The sequence below is a fragment of the Rhamphochromis sp. 'chilingali' genome (assembly GCF_963969265.1).
Source record: "Rhamphochromis sp. 'chilingali' genome assembly, chromosome: 14".
Lineage (NCBI taxonomy): Eukaryota > Metazoa > Chordata > Actinopteri > Cichliformes > Cichlidae > Rhamphochromis > Rhamphochromis sp. 'chilingali'.
The window spans coordinates 3,576,289-3,591,610 of record NC_137941.1 but is presented as its reverse complement, the minus strand read 5'-3'; the positions used below and the strand labels follow the sequence as shown (position 1 = coordinate 3,591,610).

Here is a 15,322-nt window from a genome sequence, read left to right as displayed (position 1 = left end):
ACAACATATTTCCACCCTCAATCGTTCACCTTTTGCCCACTTCTTAAACTTCATAGCCATGCAAAAACACAAGGGAGGTGCTAGAAAGACTGTCCTTTCACAAAGGGCATTTAGCCAGAAGGTGTTGTGGTTAATTGAGGAAGTCTGTCTGCCAAAGTTCGACCTCGTCACCCTGAGTCAGTCCGGCACAGACAAAACACTCCACTGCCTGTATGTGCGCATCATTAACCCTTTAAAAAATGGAGAGCTCCAGTGACGTCCCCGGGACGGCGCACTAAAGGCACTCTATTTTTCATAATAAAGCTCCTCCTTTTTTCTATATATAGACATATCACCAAGGGCTCTGCAGAGCTCCAAAGAATACGGAGAAGAAGGAAAAGGAGAAGGTTGATGAATATGAAAAGGACAGGCACAGGGAAGAGAGGGTACTTCATTCATTCACTTATCCAGCTGCAGACTCACTTAAAGAATTCATTGTCCGTGGGCAGCGGATTTACTCTGATTGTGTCCAAGCAGAAGAGTAGTACTTATAAAACTAGAAAGAAAAAATATGTGTTTTCACAGCTATTCCATGTGCATGCATTATTAATAGTCTTAGAATAGTCCAGAGTGAATACACGTAGAGCCACATTATGACCCAATCCGTGTTTTCTGAGGTGATCCACATGACGTGAACCTATGTGCGAATGTCTGTTCTCGTGCATGTGCTCACATATAACACTGCACTTATCCTGGCAGCTCACTGTGAGGCAACATGTTTTTCGGTATTTTTTTCCAGTACTCTGGAGATCTGAATGTGATAAAGGTCCACTTCACTTCCATCCAGAGTGTGAGAATCTGGGAAAGCCTTTAAAGTAATATGTTTTAACTGGGTTAGGTGACGAGGCTTAGAGGTAAAAATGTAAAATACTTGTTAAAACTGATACATGCCATTTGGTTTTAACACATATAACTTATAATCTTATCCTGCACATAAAGTCAAAGGACAGCAGACAAAAATAAACAATTCTACACATTTTTTTGTGATTAAACCCTCTAACAGATTCATTCTGAGCCACCAGGCCACCTAGTAGTACGACTACTACTTAATTACTGCAGAAGTATTGTGTTTGCTACTTTAAATGTGGCATGTGTCCACACTCGTTCTTATCCTGCAACTTACAGTTTTGAATAGCACGAGAAACAGATTTAATTTTCTTTTGGTTGGTACACAAATAAGGAACATTTAAGTTGTCAAGGTGCATAAAAAGCATATATTATAGTATATATTGCATATATACACCTCTCTACATAAATATTGAAAATATTAAAAATAAATACACACAAAAGGAATATATATATATAAACTACCTACAGATACAGATATGAAATACAATTAGAATTTCAATACATTTAAATCTCACTTTGGTGGCTGAATAAGGAGACTTAACAAATTTGAAAATTCTTCCAAATATTTACAGGGACTGTAAAATACACAAAGACACAAAATAATCGATCCCTCAGTGACAGTTTTTAGTTTACTGTGATATACAGTGCTGAGCAAATTTATCAGACCACCACCCAGTGCAAGGTTTATGCCACAGCTGCCTTAAATTCACAGCTGCACAAGCTCTTTAATCAAAACTGTATTTTTAATGTTAAAATATAATTCTTGTTTTTATCCCTGAATTTTAAAATGTACTGTTTACCAAAAAAACCTGAAAAAAACAAAACAAAACAGTACAGCATGTTATTCGTTTTTGATTAAAATGCTAAATTATTTACTTGCATTCCTGAACATGAAATTAGTTTTAGTGGCTGAAAGTTAGCCTGGATTAACTCTTCAGAGTGAATAAAGTTCATTTTTAGTTTTAAACAAGTTTGACAGACTTAAATATTTGTGCCCTCTTGTTTTTAGAACAGATGTTCTAATAAATTTGATGAAACCTGCGTGTATGTAAGAATCATCTGAGAGGCTCAAACTGGGAAAAGAGGAACGCACCATTTATCAGGACCGACTGATCACTGCAGCTTTTCACACATGTGAGCCCGTATAGGTTTTTACGTTAATTCATCAAATTACTGAGGTGCTGTTGTTGGTAATGACTAAAAATAACAGCAGCTTTGTTTTCTCTTTATGCTCCCAGTGATGCTGGAAACACTTAAATACATTAGCCAGATTAATGAGTCAGGCTGCTAAGCTAAACAAATGATTGTGGACATGAAGCTTCTTTGTAACAAAATACACCCTTAATAATTTGATACTGTAGACAAATATTTATGAATAACTAACATAATATTGTCAAGTATAAGTACCTAATTAACAATCACAGAGGTAATGAAATAAGTTGCCGCTACATCGCAAAGTTGATGCACCTCTGAATGAGTGCGACCATAAATGAGAACTACAGCAGGCCCCCTACAGTATCATGCACTTTATTTATTCATGTGTTCTCCTGTTGATGAATTAAAACTTTCAAACGGACGCACAACCTTAAGATAAATTGCAAAACTACTAAATAATTCTTCTAAATGTGAAAAACATCACCTGATGGTTTACAGCTTTCCTGACTTTGACAAATAAGGAGAAGCTAACGGGAGAAGAATGTTTTTTCTCAAACTGCCTGCAACGACCTGCAGGTGCAGCTTCTGCTGACTGAGATAGTGCTCAGCTTCAATGAAAATTATTATGTAATAAAATAAAATATTGCAGATGTTTTTATTATCACTATCATTATTAATATTATTAATGCATACACAATAGTATGTGAGGAATATTTTATTTCTAAGGGAACAATAGAGTATGCAAGCACAGGACACTACACTGGCATTAAAATCCCACAATGCGTCACAGTAGCAAATTTCAAGGACAATGAAAGTTTTATATTTTTGTTAATTGGTTTTATCAGTGCTTGAGTCCAGGCTTCCATAAAAAGTCAGATTCGGTGACTGCAGTGGGTCGTAACTCACGTTCATACTCTGTTAGTAGAAAGGACAGGAAACCCCACCCCTGCATCTGTGATTTTACACCAGTTCTTCAAAATGAATCGAGTCTGTTTATTTTAATCTGGGATCATGCAAATGTTCCAACTACTCCACTACTTTCCTGGTGTGTGATGCTAAAATCATTGCCTAATGGTATGTGCTATAATCCAGATGGTTGACAGCTGTGTTGAGTCTTTTCATAAAGGACACAAAATGTAAATTCTCATGCTAACCTGAAAGATCCAAATTACAGACTTTTGCATCATTTAGAAACTTGTAGCCTAATAATTGTGCAAAAATGTAAAAGATATCCAAATGCATTCTTTTTGTTTTTCAAACGAGCTGATTTCTCGCTCTGTGTTTAAACAGGGAAACTTTTGTCGGGCTGGCTTAATAGACCTAAATATGGGGTTCCTATTGGTGGAAACAAACTTTTATATCTCTGCTACACACCAGCTTAAAAAAAGTAACATTTCCCACAGATCAGCTATATAACTATCTATCACTCATCTAAAATGGCCCCATGCAGGAAATCTGGCACAGTGCTGCACAGCTTTAAGCCAACAATGGTAATCCTGCAGGAACACCACTCTGAAAAAGGATGGATAAAAAATCTCTGCACACACTCTCTGTCATACTACTACCACTAATAGCAACACATCAACCTATAAATTAATTTTTTTTTTTTTTAGCTTGACCTGACAATTCCCTCCTTCTTTAGGAGTGGAGAAGAAACTGGCTAAACAATTTTTCACACACATAGTCAAAACAAAAAGAGACTAGTGAACCTAATACCTGTCAATACTCTGAAGGCTAGCCTGTGGAGCATTTCTGCAGCTGAGTGATCCAGTTAACTATGACGAGCCGCAGACCCAGAGGTCTTCCGTGTCCTGCCCTTTGTAGTGCTAGCATGCATGTGTGTGTACAGCATTGACTGTAATGTCACATTTACGCTCTGGTGATAACCGTGTCTGGCATGTGCATTAGCCCTTTCTTCTGTTTTCACTGAGAACTCATCTCCAGCGAATGCAGAAAGAGGTTATAAAACACCTTTGAAAAGGTGCAGGCTCTCCTCGTGTTCAACTGTCGCCATCTGTGCACACTCACAACATACCCAACGCCTCACTTTTAAAGGTTACTGTTTTCCCTAACGTGAGACTAATGTACATCATGCACACACAAGTGTCTTGCTTAATGTTTGCTATATGAACAACGGCCATAACCTGTAACTTTCTCTCTTCACAATCTGGTGACAGGGCTGATGGAGCAGCATCGATGTTGCACACTTCAGGCAAGCACATTATGTCTCGGCTATACAAACCAGGGTCGTGCTGCTTCCTTTGCAAAAACCCTTACCAAGTATCCATATCATGTCATTCTCCAAGATGACAGCTTGTTGTCTTTTCCCTCAGTACACGCTCATCCATGGACTAAAGAATCCGACACAAACAAATTTAGGCTTCTGTTTCTGACGGAAAGGTCTAAGATTACTTTGGCACAACTTCTGTGTTTGCGTGGCCTAGTTTAGTAATTTGATGTAGGTCCACAGTGGATTAAGGCATGGAGAAAAAAAACTGTCTTTGGCATCCTTGGCAATGTGTTTACTTTTTTAAAGTGTTGAACTGAAATCAAAAACAACCCAACGTTTCACACAGAATTACACTGTATGTGTGAAAGCAAGAGGGCATGTGTGAGCATGCATGCCACAGGAGTTGCACCTGTGCTTTATTTTTATTGCTTAAATAAATAAAACCACATTCTCTGAGACAACGTGCAAAGGAGAAAAATCGGTTGCCTCTCCAGCTAGTGTCTTAATGTGTGGATGGATTTCAGCTCCACCGTCGTGACAGTAGTCCCCGTTGTGCTCTGCAGCCTCTGCACCTCTCTATCTGCAGTGGGTTCTGGTTAGAGCACCCAAAGGTCTGCAAAAACCCAAAGCAACAACTACTGTATTTTTCTGACCATAGGAGACACCGGATTATAAGGCGCATTAAGTGAAACAAAACAGTCATATAAGTCAAACATTACTCAACCCATTCTTCTTGCATTGATTCATTAATGTTGAATTCTCTCGCAGCTGCTCTATTCCCATGTTGTTGGGAATAGAGCATGTTGTTAGGAACCCTTAAGTTAACTTTTATTGAGTGGAAAAAAGTTAACGATGAAGAGATGAGTGTTCATTTGACTTTGGGACCTGAAGAAGATGGAGTTTTGGACCCAGATTACTCCGCGAGGCTCCGGACTACGGCAGCCGTAATGCTCCGACAATCCATGAAGTGGTGCGGCTTTGTAGCTTACCAAAGTCGTACTACAACATTTTTGAGCGCCGTGTACCACATTAAATCGGTTTGACGCTAGTAAGCACAACCAGAATTCATACACTGTCGATTTTTGAGAAAATTAAAGGATTTTAAGGGCGCCTTATACTGCAGAAAATATGGTATTGTTCCCAGCCACAGTTCAAGATGTTAGATACGAGTCTCTCCAGCAGCTAACCAACACTGACGACTGCCACAACGGCATCCTGACTGCAGGCCTGTAGGAGATACCAATGTGACCGTTATAGTCGACACTCTCACTGCATATCCATGTTAGTAGTTGAATAATAATATTCATAAGTTAACTGTACACAGCGAGCAATGGTAGGAATTCAGTATTCCGACTGAATTAACGTCTGACAGTCAGGGCTGATGCCTGTTTTTTTCTGGGACTATTACATTTCAAAGGAGTGTGACGAATCAAGCGAGGTAAAATCCCAGTGATTATGCCCCAATCAGTGAAACATTGGTAGGTGTGTCATTGTTTCCAAAAGTCTCCATTTCTCTGGAAACATTTGGAGACTATTAATCCAGAAAGCCCCGGAGTTTTCAAAAAATGGTCAGCATTTCCAAAACCCAGCTTTTGGAGTTCTAAAATGCCAGAGTAGTGTGGATGGCATAAGTTATGCATTTAAAAAACATACTAGTGTGGACATGGCCTGGAGGCAGATTTTTGCTCTGTAAAAAAAAAAAGGATATACACACTCCCTCACCCAGCATCCATAACCTGTCCCAGCACATTATTCCAACATCAGATAGGAGCGGCTTGTGCAACTTTGCATTTGCATCCTTTTTACAGTGTAATTAACCGGTCTTGTGGACAGCAAGGCACATCTTTCTTCATTTGTTAACTAGTTATGTTGTTTTTATTGAGTACAACATTAAGTGAGATCATCAACATCTCAATTATCTCTACTTTTCAACATGTTTCTGCCCCTCCCTTCCTCTCTCTGTCATGACAGAGAACTTTCCCCGTGGAACGACTATAAGCACGTCTAATTTGTAATGTGGTTGGGTCGGCATGTCCTGAGAACGAGTTCTAAAAGAGACCATGCAATGACCCATATTCCCCAAGTGATGAAGAAATGCTGAAAACACATAACACTACAAGGTGACACGGGTGAAAGCGTCTACACCTGCAGGTTTGTTTTTCTTTTTTATGCAAAGTGCACTTTGCATGGCGTGCCTTGTACATCAAGGAAAACTGCAAAGCCAACACTTTGTAGTGACAAAGCAGCAGGACAGAACATGAACTGGGGGTTTTGGGGTATTGTCAGCAAATCCAGCAATGCATCAAAAAGGCTTTTGGTATTTATGCTACAACTTTTCCTACGCATTGGCATTATTATGTAAAAACTTGAAACCATATCTGGTCCTAAATTTAGCTTGAGCAAAAAGTCCTACGATGTGACAAGAGCAGAAAGACTTCCAGACTGCATTGTTAAACCTTCATTATATCTGTGCAACATACCATAGATTAATTTATACCCTTGAACCTGTCATCTCCAGTGTTTCAGTTTGTAATTCAAATTAATAACAGAAACCACAACTATCTAACACTGCAACAAAGATCTTTACACTAATACCAGCCAGTTCGTGCCTTCTCTTCTCTACTGTAAGCTCAAAGAACAGTAGCCCTTAGCAAACATTATCGTATAGAAGCATGTTTTACACAGACTGATTAATTGATTGAACTCTCCCCTTGCGTGCAATTAAGTCAAAAATCGATTGCAATTCTAATTTGAACTGGACGGGGAACAAATGCATTTCTGACAGCTGCAGTGAAACGTGAAACATCAAGGTCATCTGTGGCCTCATTATTTTGTAGCAAAGATGTGAAACTGACATGGACTGCATGGTACGCAGGCTGTGCTCATGCTCGTGATTTTCAAGCCGAAGAGGACAAAGCGCTTTACAAAGCCTTTCAATCACCCACACATCCACAGACATTACTGTCACTGCAGAATTCGCACAAACCAACAACAGATCCACACATGACCACAGCAGAATTATTAGCGATTTTCTGCCCTGCTACACTGCTGAAACATCGGGGTGCATGACAGCTGGTCAAATAGCTTTAAAATAAGGACGACTGCACCGCAGAAGAGACCAGTTTACGTAAAGCTTTTGGCAACCTGTCTCAAAAACGATGGTAGATTTTTACAACGTTAGCCATAAATAATGTGGTGACAATAATTTCGAAACAACTCTTTCTTATTACTGCTTAATAGGAATTATATAAAACATCTTGGATTGAAGTTTCGCTACGTAAAGCACTCATTCAATAAAGTTGTTCCAGTCTAACTGTGCTCCTCTCGTGGCAACAATTAGCAACATTCACTGATTTGAGGAAACATTGTAAGAAAGAAATCACACTTTTCAAACCCAAAACAGAAACCGTGATTTGTTTTTAAATGCATTTTTATATTGATTTCTTTTAAAAGGCTAAAATCAATTTAGCCGTTGACCCCAAAGCAGTGGACTGTTTCTGTGCTGGCCAGCGCCTCTGTCTGATACTGAAATGATGCCACGGTGAACAAAACAAAAACCACTAAGAAAAATAAAATGACAGAACTCACAACTCTTTTTATTTTCCAGAATAAACAGTCTCAGTTTGAACATTTCATCTTATCTTTGTACTACTTTTAATAAATTATCGAGTTTCCATTCTCCTGCTATTTACATCTCACACAGTGCTCCAGCATTTGTTGGAGATGTGTTTGTAAACCTGTTTTGTACTCGTAATTCACTTCTGAAAAGGTAAAAACAACACAATGTGAACTTTTATCTCTGTGGTTACATCATATGTGTAGCTTTGAGTGTCAATAGAAACGTCAATTTTATTTATGCAGCACATTTCCTCACATGTAAACTCAATGTGTTTAACACAGGAGACAAAAACATACAGTGGTCAGTAATGGCTGGGCAGTAAGCCTTGACAAGCTGTACATGAATGCATGTACATTATTTTTCTGTATGCAAACTATTGTCATTCTCAAGTTTATGATGTGTATCGAGTGATACTCTGTTTAGAAGTTATTACACAGGCTGTTGCATGCAAGCATAAATGCTGTAATTACAGTACAGCTTAATTATTGCATTCAGTTCCATTTTCCAGATTGCAGTTCTGAGAAATTCCTGCACTTTTCTATAAATGTTGCATTTGTTTGAGCTTGATTTAAATAGTTTCACCATGTCAGGCCTGCAGAACTTGGACTTCTGTACTGTAAATACAGTCAGATAGTCATATCCTTCTGCTCACTCAGAGGCAAACACATCTTTAATCTCAGCTCAGTATCATATCTTTCTCTTAAAACTCAAAACGAGAAGAAGAATTTTACTCATATTTGGTCAAAACAGGAACGAGACAAAGGTGTTGAGTCTGCAAAGTGTCGCACAAGAGCCCGACGGGCTGACGAGACTGACAGGCTGACGCAACACTCTGAAATACTAGCTGCTGTTTACTTTAATCAATAACTAAGTGAGGCAGAAGAAAACAGGATGCCTGGTGTTTTTCAGGAAAAGTGCACAGGACAAAAGATGCAGAGCTTACCAGAAGCTGCTTGATAAGCAGTACCGGGGAAGTCTAGAGCGTTCTACTCCATCGAGAAATGTGTTCGTTTCAAACCGCTCACCAAAAATATGTGAAAACAATATATAATCGCACTACGAGGAACCCCCCCTCCCCTCCCTGTGTAATTGCAACAGTTATCAGGAGAACAGTTGATGTCCCTGCACACCATTCTTACAGCAAGTCTAGGGTGAAATGTGTTTTTGCAGCACTAACCCAGTCCTGCTGGGGAAAGCAAACATATTCGGGAAGGCATGCAGAGCGATTCCATTTCATCCAACCTGCGTATTCAAATACTTTGCTTCAAAATAGCCACTCATCATTCAAGCAGGTACTCCTCTTGCCAGTGAGACAATGTGGCCAAGTTTGGTGTTTGGCAGTGGCTCATTTGGTCTCCGAACATCAGAATTCCTGACACTGTGGCAGGAGCTGAAAAACACCAAAACAGCGTGAACGTAAAGCTCACATTCAGCACTTTCTCAGCAACGCTGCACTGGGTCCCTGTGGTTTTCTTCAAATGTGTATTCTCATCAGTGCCCATTAGCCTGCAAATCCTAAAGAAATGCTTTCTCTTTTTTTAGAGTCTTATCCGCATAATGGGCACTGGTGCGTTCACCGGGGTCCGTACGCCAGTGTCCAGAAGGCAGGGAACATATGGATCGCTGACAGAAGCTTGCTATGCCCACACGGGGCTGTGTGAAGGTGATGGGTAGCCGTTCTGTTGCCTCTGGGTTTGCATTACAGGAGCATGAAAGGAGAGCACGCTGACAGCCAGCAACAAATTATTAGTGTGAGTAGCAGCAGCCTCTGTTCTCCTGCTGCTGCTTCTGCTGCTGCATGGGTTCACTCATACAGCAGCATGCAGCATTCCTGCAGCTCACACACAGTTAGCCATGCGGTCAGCAGCACCCGGTCTGAGCTGTTTTTTACTCAAAACTTGTCACCTCAGCAAAGGGAGCAGTACTGCAGCACTTTTTTTTATGAAACATGTAGTGAGGCTTAGTGTAGTGTTGCTGGGAGTATTTGCTAAGGTAGCCCTGACAGGCTTCCGTTTTAGCTGACTACTGCAGCTGGATTTTGCAAAAACCTCACTTACTCACTTTAACACAGCAAATCAGCAAAGTGGCTTGCCTCACAGAGCTGCAAACAGATGCCATGTAATTCATTTAAATGAAAACAAGTGTTTGTCAGCAGCATGCTTCTCCTGCATTGCTGTTCTGTGAAATAATCCCACTTGTGCTGCACTGGTAAAAAGGAAATTGTGAGTCATTTAAGCCAGATCTCACAAATCACCACTACTATACCTTTAGGAATGGAAAACATGTTTGCTTTATATGAATGAACATGACCGCAAACCATACACACACTCAGACGGTCTTTGATTGCCATGGTGACGGTATGAAAACAAGCACGCACGCAAACAACTGTTCGGGGGTACTCGTGTATCGCCACATGTCAGAATAGCCTCTTACTGCCTTTGCTGACACTTTGTTGACAGTTACAACAGAGTCCACTTAAAGTTTGCATGAAAAATGTGCCTTCGGGGCAAACTCGCAGAACTGCAGACCAAACCTTTTTTCAAACGGCAAAGTGATGTTAATGGAAACTAAAGGTTTATACTGGTGGTACAAGATAAGTGCAATCCTATAACTCCTAAAAATCAGCAATGTTTCAATTATCCATCTGGCTCTAATCAACTTTAAACAGTGAAGCCACGTAAATAGTGCAGCTCAAAGTGCAAAGAGAATTTCAGCACAAGAAATTTCTAACAATTCCTACCTGAAAAAGACACTGAGACAGCTCTGTATTACTGGCATAATCTCAATGTCATGTGAAGACGTCTAAGGCTTCTTTCACTTGTGAAAACAAGATGCACAATTTTTGGAAACATGTTACCAAGTTTTGTTTGGAATTATACAATTCAGTGGCCGACTGTACAAGGCAGCTTGACTTTTGTAGAATAACTGAATCTGAAAGGCGCCTCACACTTGCTCTGTCCCGTAAGAATGTATGTTCCAGTATTATCTAGATACAGGCTGTGCGATGCACTGATGCCATCTCTCTCTGCACATCACAAGTCTAACTGCCTCTCTGTCAATACTAATTAAGTGGTCTTAAATGAGCAATAAGATGAAAAAGACAGGTGGACAAGAGACAAAAAAGAGAAAAATGCTGCTTAAGGTGCAGTGAGGGGATGGGTCAGTCAAAAACGTGAGCTTTAAAGCAAATGTTTTGGCAGTTTTCCGGTGTGGAGTGTTCAGGTGTGTCATCAGAATGACACAATCTTTCTAGGAGAGGCAAATATAACCCAAATTCAGACGGTGCAGTGATGGGCAAAAAACCCAAGAGCTACATCACAGACTCTACAGGCCTCAGTTAATATGTTAAATGTTAAAGTTCATAACAGTACAGTTAGAAAAAGACTAAACAGGTACAACTGATTTATAAGTGTTGCCAGGAGAAAGAGTTCATCTCTATAAAAAAGCATGGCAGGACAGCTTAGGTTTGCAAAGTTGCTTCTAAACAAACCACATCCTTTGGATAGATGACAGCAACGTGGAGATGTGTGGCCATAATACGCAGCACCATGTTTGGTAATAAACACACATCCCATACCAACTGCCAAGCACGGTGGTGGAGGGGTCATGATTTGTGCCACTGCTGCCGCAGAACTTGGGCACCTCGCCGTCACTGAATCGACCAAAACTTCCTCTGTATACCAAAGTATTCTAGAGTCAAACATCCGACAGATAAAGCTTTGCCAAAATTGAGGCATCAAACACTGTAACGATCCCTCACACATCAGGAAAATCTATGTCTGAGAAAGCCCAGACCTCAGCCTGATTGAAATGCTGTGGCAGGATCTTTAGAGAGCGTCCCATAAATAAATGCCCAGAAACTTTTTCATGTTTTCTTCTTTTTCACATGAATTTAATTACATTATTGTAGCTTTTTTTCAGTTTTGGAGATTTTTTGTGCACTTTTGCTGAACTTTAAAGGTGATAATTTGCATATATGAGCTACCTTTAAGGTCAAACGGCTCACTGTTCTGTGTCGTTGACCTTGTATAACTACATGTTTGAGGATTGAGGCATTTTGTTTTTGGAAGCTGGGTCCTCTCCTCCCACATAAACATAAAGCAGGCAAACAAAAAGCTACTAAACTGGCACTTGTAAACGCAGGTCATGAAATGTAAAAATTCATTTTTAATATCAGGTTAATAACAGCAATAGCATGATTAATTATTGCTGCTGATAACTTATGATTACACACTTTCTCTCCACATCCCTTCAGTCGTATTAGAAGTAATTCACTTGCAGTAACAGACACGCTGTATAAAGTGCATTATTTTGAGCACAGTAAAGGTTTAGTGTGAAAAAAACAAACAGTCCACGGGGGTTTGTGAACAGAGTGGCCTGAGATCAAGTCAAATTCTTGGCCTGAATCCTTATTACAGTCCGCCTCTGATACAGTTATAACACTTTTATACATAAATGACTTCTACAAGACAGCAAGCCTGAAAGGAGGCGGCTTCACCGTGCACGGTGAGTGGATTGTGTTGCATGTTTTTCTCGTGGACAGCAGCGAATCTAAAATCACACCTGCATAACGTAACAGCCCAGCGTGCTGCAGCAGGCACAGGCTTTGTAGTACGATATCACTGTTAATTGTGCATGATGCAGTCTCCTGAGCAGACCTTCACAGGCACTGACAGGGTAAAGCTGATAACAGCAGTAACAGCAAGGTGAATTTAAAAGGCTTACGCGTTTATTTAAAAGCGACATATCCTGGCTAATTATTCATGTAATTCTGACCGGTGAGCCCTAACGTCTGCGCTGCTCCGGAGGATTACCAGCCTAATATTATATAAACACAACCGGAACCCAAATCACATTAGCATGTTTCATCCACTGCAGACCCAAAATAACACAGAACGGATACTTACTGATGGCCTCAACGGGAAGCCGTGAATTCAGGATACGTTTATATCTCGTCCGCCACTTCAAACCCCAAACGCAGATGCCTCGTCTTCCTCCGTGTCGTCGCCGCTGTGGAAGAAAAACGAGCACAGGCTGAAGAGAGCGGCTGTACGGTCGCATGTACCGCAGTGTTCACAGCCTGCCGTCGGCCTCCTTCTTCTGCTCCGTGTTTCGCCGCGGCTGGGGAAGGAAACGCTGCATTACTGCCGCTGAGCGGTGCGGAGTCGGTGCAGGTCGGTCAGGGATGTCCTACCCCCCTCAGACGTCCGTGAAGTTACCGTAGCAGTAATTAGCTTCCGCTCGGGATTTTCAAAATAAAACACAAAGGCCCGCAATGAACCCATCTTTCATAAACATCGTATATAAAAAACACACACACACATAGCGAGGAGGTCAAAGACATAACGCTCAGTAACTGTTGACTTTAAAAGCGTTTAACATGATATTTAGTTTGAAATCTAGTTTGCACAAAGCTCCTACAGGGGTGTTTTATGCATACTGTTATGCAAATATCTGAAATATTATTTTTATTCTTGGACTAGAGTTTCAAAATTCACGATAATTATTATTTACCTTATACTGGACCTTGGTGCAGCAGCTACTTATTTCATTCACTGTCAGATGCAAGCAGTTTTAGACATCACACCACACCACCCACAACCATACATAGATAAATAATAAAGATATCGAAACTTTTAAACACTGTTTTTGTTATCTGTTATATTGACCACTGACATCTTATATGTAACTTAGTTTGAAATCTAGTGTGAATAAAGCACTTAAAAACAAATCAGTTATGCAAATATCCAAGTTCATATTTTGTTCTTGGACTGTACTGGAATAAGTTTGCACGTTTCAGTATTCAAGATAACTTTATACTGGACCTCAACCATTGTACACACAAGCATTGTACACACAACAGTACCCACTCTCTAATATAACACAATAGACAGATAAATAATAAAAATGATTGAAAATTAAACAATATTCCTGTTATTTATCTAATAAATTCTTGATTTATGAAGTTGTCATATATAAACAATAATACTGAATACCTATTATTTTCTAAAATTAATAAAAGAAAATTAATGAAATGTGCATTTAGCTGAGTCGAAATCACAGTCGTTGGGCTCATTTGTCTGACGTCATTATTTTAAATTACTGCGTTATGTTTCTGATATCCTCTGAAAAATTTCAACTTTTATGTCCACTTTAAATGTACATTTAAAAAAAGAAATTCTAGTGTTTTAATAATAGTTTAAAAATAATCCTTCCAATAAATAACTTAAGGTGAGAGTAATTGCGTTAAAAGACACATCAAGCGAAGCTGAACTAGGGCTGGCTTGTACTTTCATGTAATAGGGTTTTGTACCACAACATGGTCCAGCGAGCAATGTCAGCTATAATATACCAGCAAGCCATTAAAAAACACATTCATATTTACATTATCACGCTGGAGAAGGCACAGCCTCTTCAAGACATAAGGAAGAGCCAAAAGAAAGTGTTACAAAATGGTCAGACATGTTATGCTACTGAAAAGAGTTACATCATTGTATTGAAACATGTGCAAACATGCATGGGAATACAACATACAAGTATAAAAAAATACACAGAGTTTGTGCAATTCTAATGAGCTTCACAGTCAATATTTGCTATGTCCACCTTTCTTCTTCAGTTTAGTTTGAACTCTTTTAATCAGCTTTCCGGTAATTTCTGTAAGTAGTATTCTAGAATCGTTCTTTAGGCCTCTTAATTATTGATTCTCTGTGTATATTCTTTAATAATTAGAGTCTTAGTTATTTGTTCCAGTTTTTGATTATAGTTTATGAGCTTTGTTCTTAGTTCTAAATTTATATCCTTCGGGTTTCTTATTATTGTAATTTCTGTGCGGTTCTTTTTCGTGCTTGATACCTTTGTAATCTGGTTTTCTGTAGGAGTTTTTACATTTATATTTTGATCTATTTTTTATCACAATATTTTGCTAATATTTAAATCTTGTTTTAGACTAGCATTCTGTGTGTCTTTTTAAGTCTCTGTCAGTTACTTCCTGTTTTATTTTGGTAGTCTTTTCCAACATGTGTCTTGTATTTAATTTTACTTCCTTTGTTCCATTTCATTCCTTTATTCATTTCAGCCTTGTGTTTTTACCCTGGTGTATCCCATCTACCTACAGTAGGCCTTCTTTTGTCCTCCACATGTGCAATTCCCACATTTTTTTTTTTTGACAACACACTGCACAATATCGGTTGTGTCTGTCTTGATGTTTTTTACCCTCCCCTTTCCCTTTATCTTCACTTATGGACTTTTCTTGTTGTATGTTTATCTAGTGGCTGTGCACTGATTACATATGGCAGGCAAACACTTTTAAATCTTCGCTCTTTCCATTCATTTCGGGCTGACCCCTGCTGGAGTGTGGGCAGTGCTAATCTACCACAACTGGATTCGTCTTTCGGCTTCTCCTACCTACCACTCTCTAATCTCCACAAGAA

At 39.5% G+C, this 15,322-nt stretch overlaps 1 protein-coding gene across 1 annotated transcript in view; it reads right to left on the bottom strand.

Annotated features, from left to right (window-relative positions):
* The window catches only part of adarb1b (adenosine deaminase RNA specific B1b), a 124,868-nt gene extending 111,803 nt beyond the window's left edge, over window positions 1-13,065 (bottom strand). The window contains exon 1 of the mRNA XM_080903862.1: window positions 12,800-13,065. The gene's annotated coding sequence lies outside the window, so the exon portion shown is untranslated. The remainder of the gene's footprint in view (window positions 1-12,799) is intronic.
* Window positions 13,066-15,322: the final 2,257 nt, after the last annotated feature.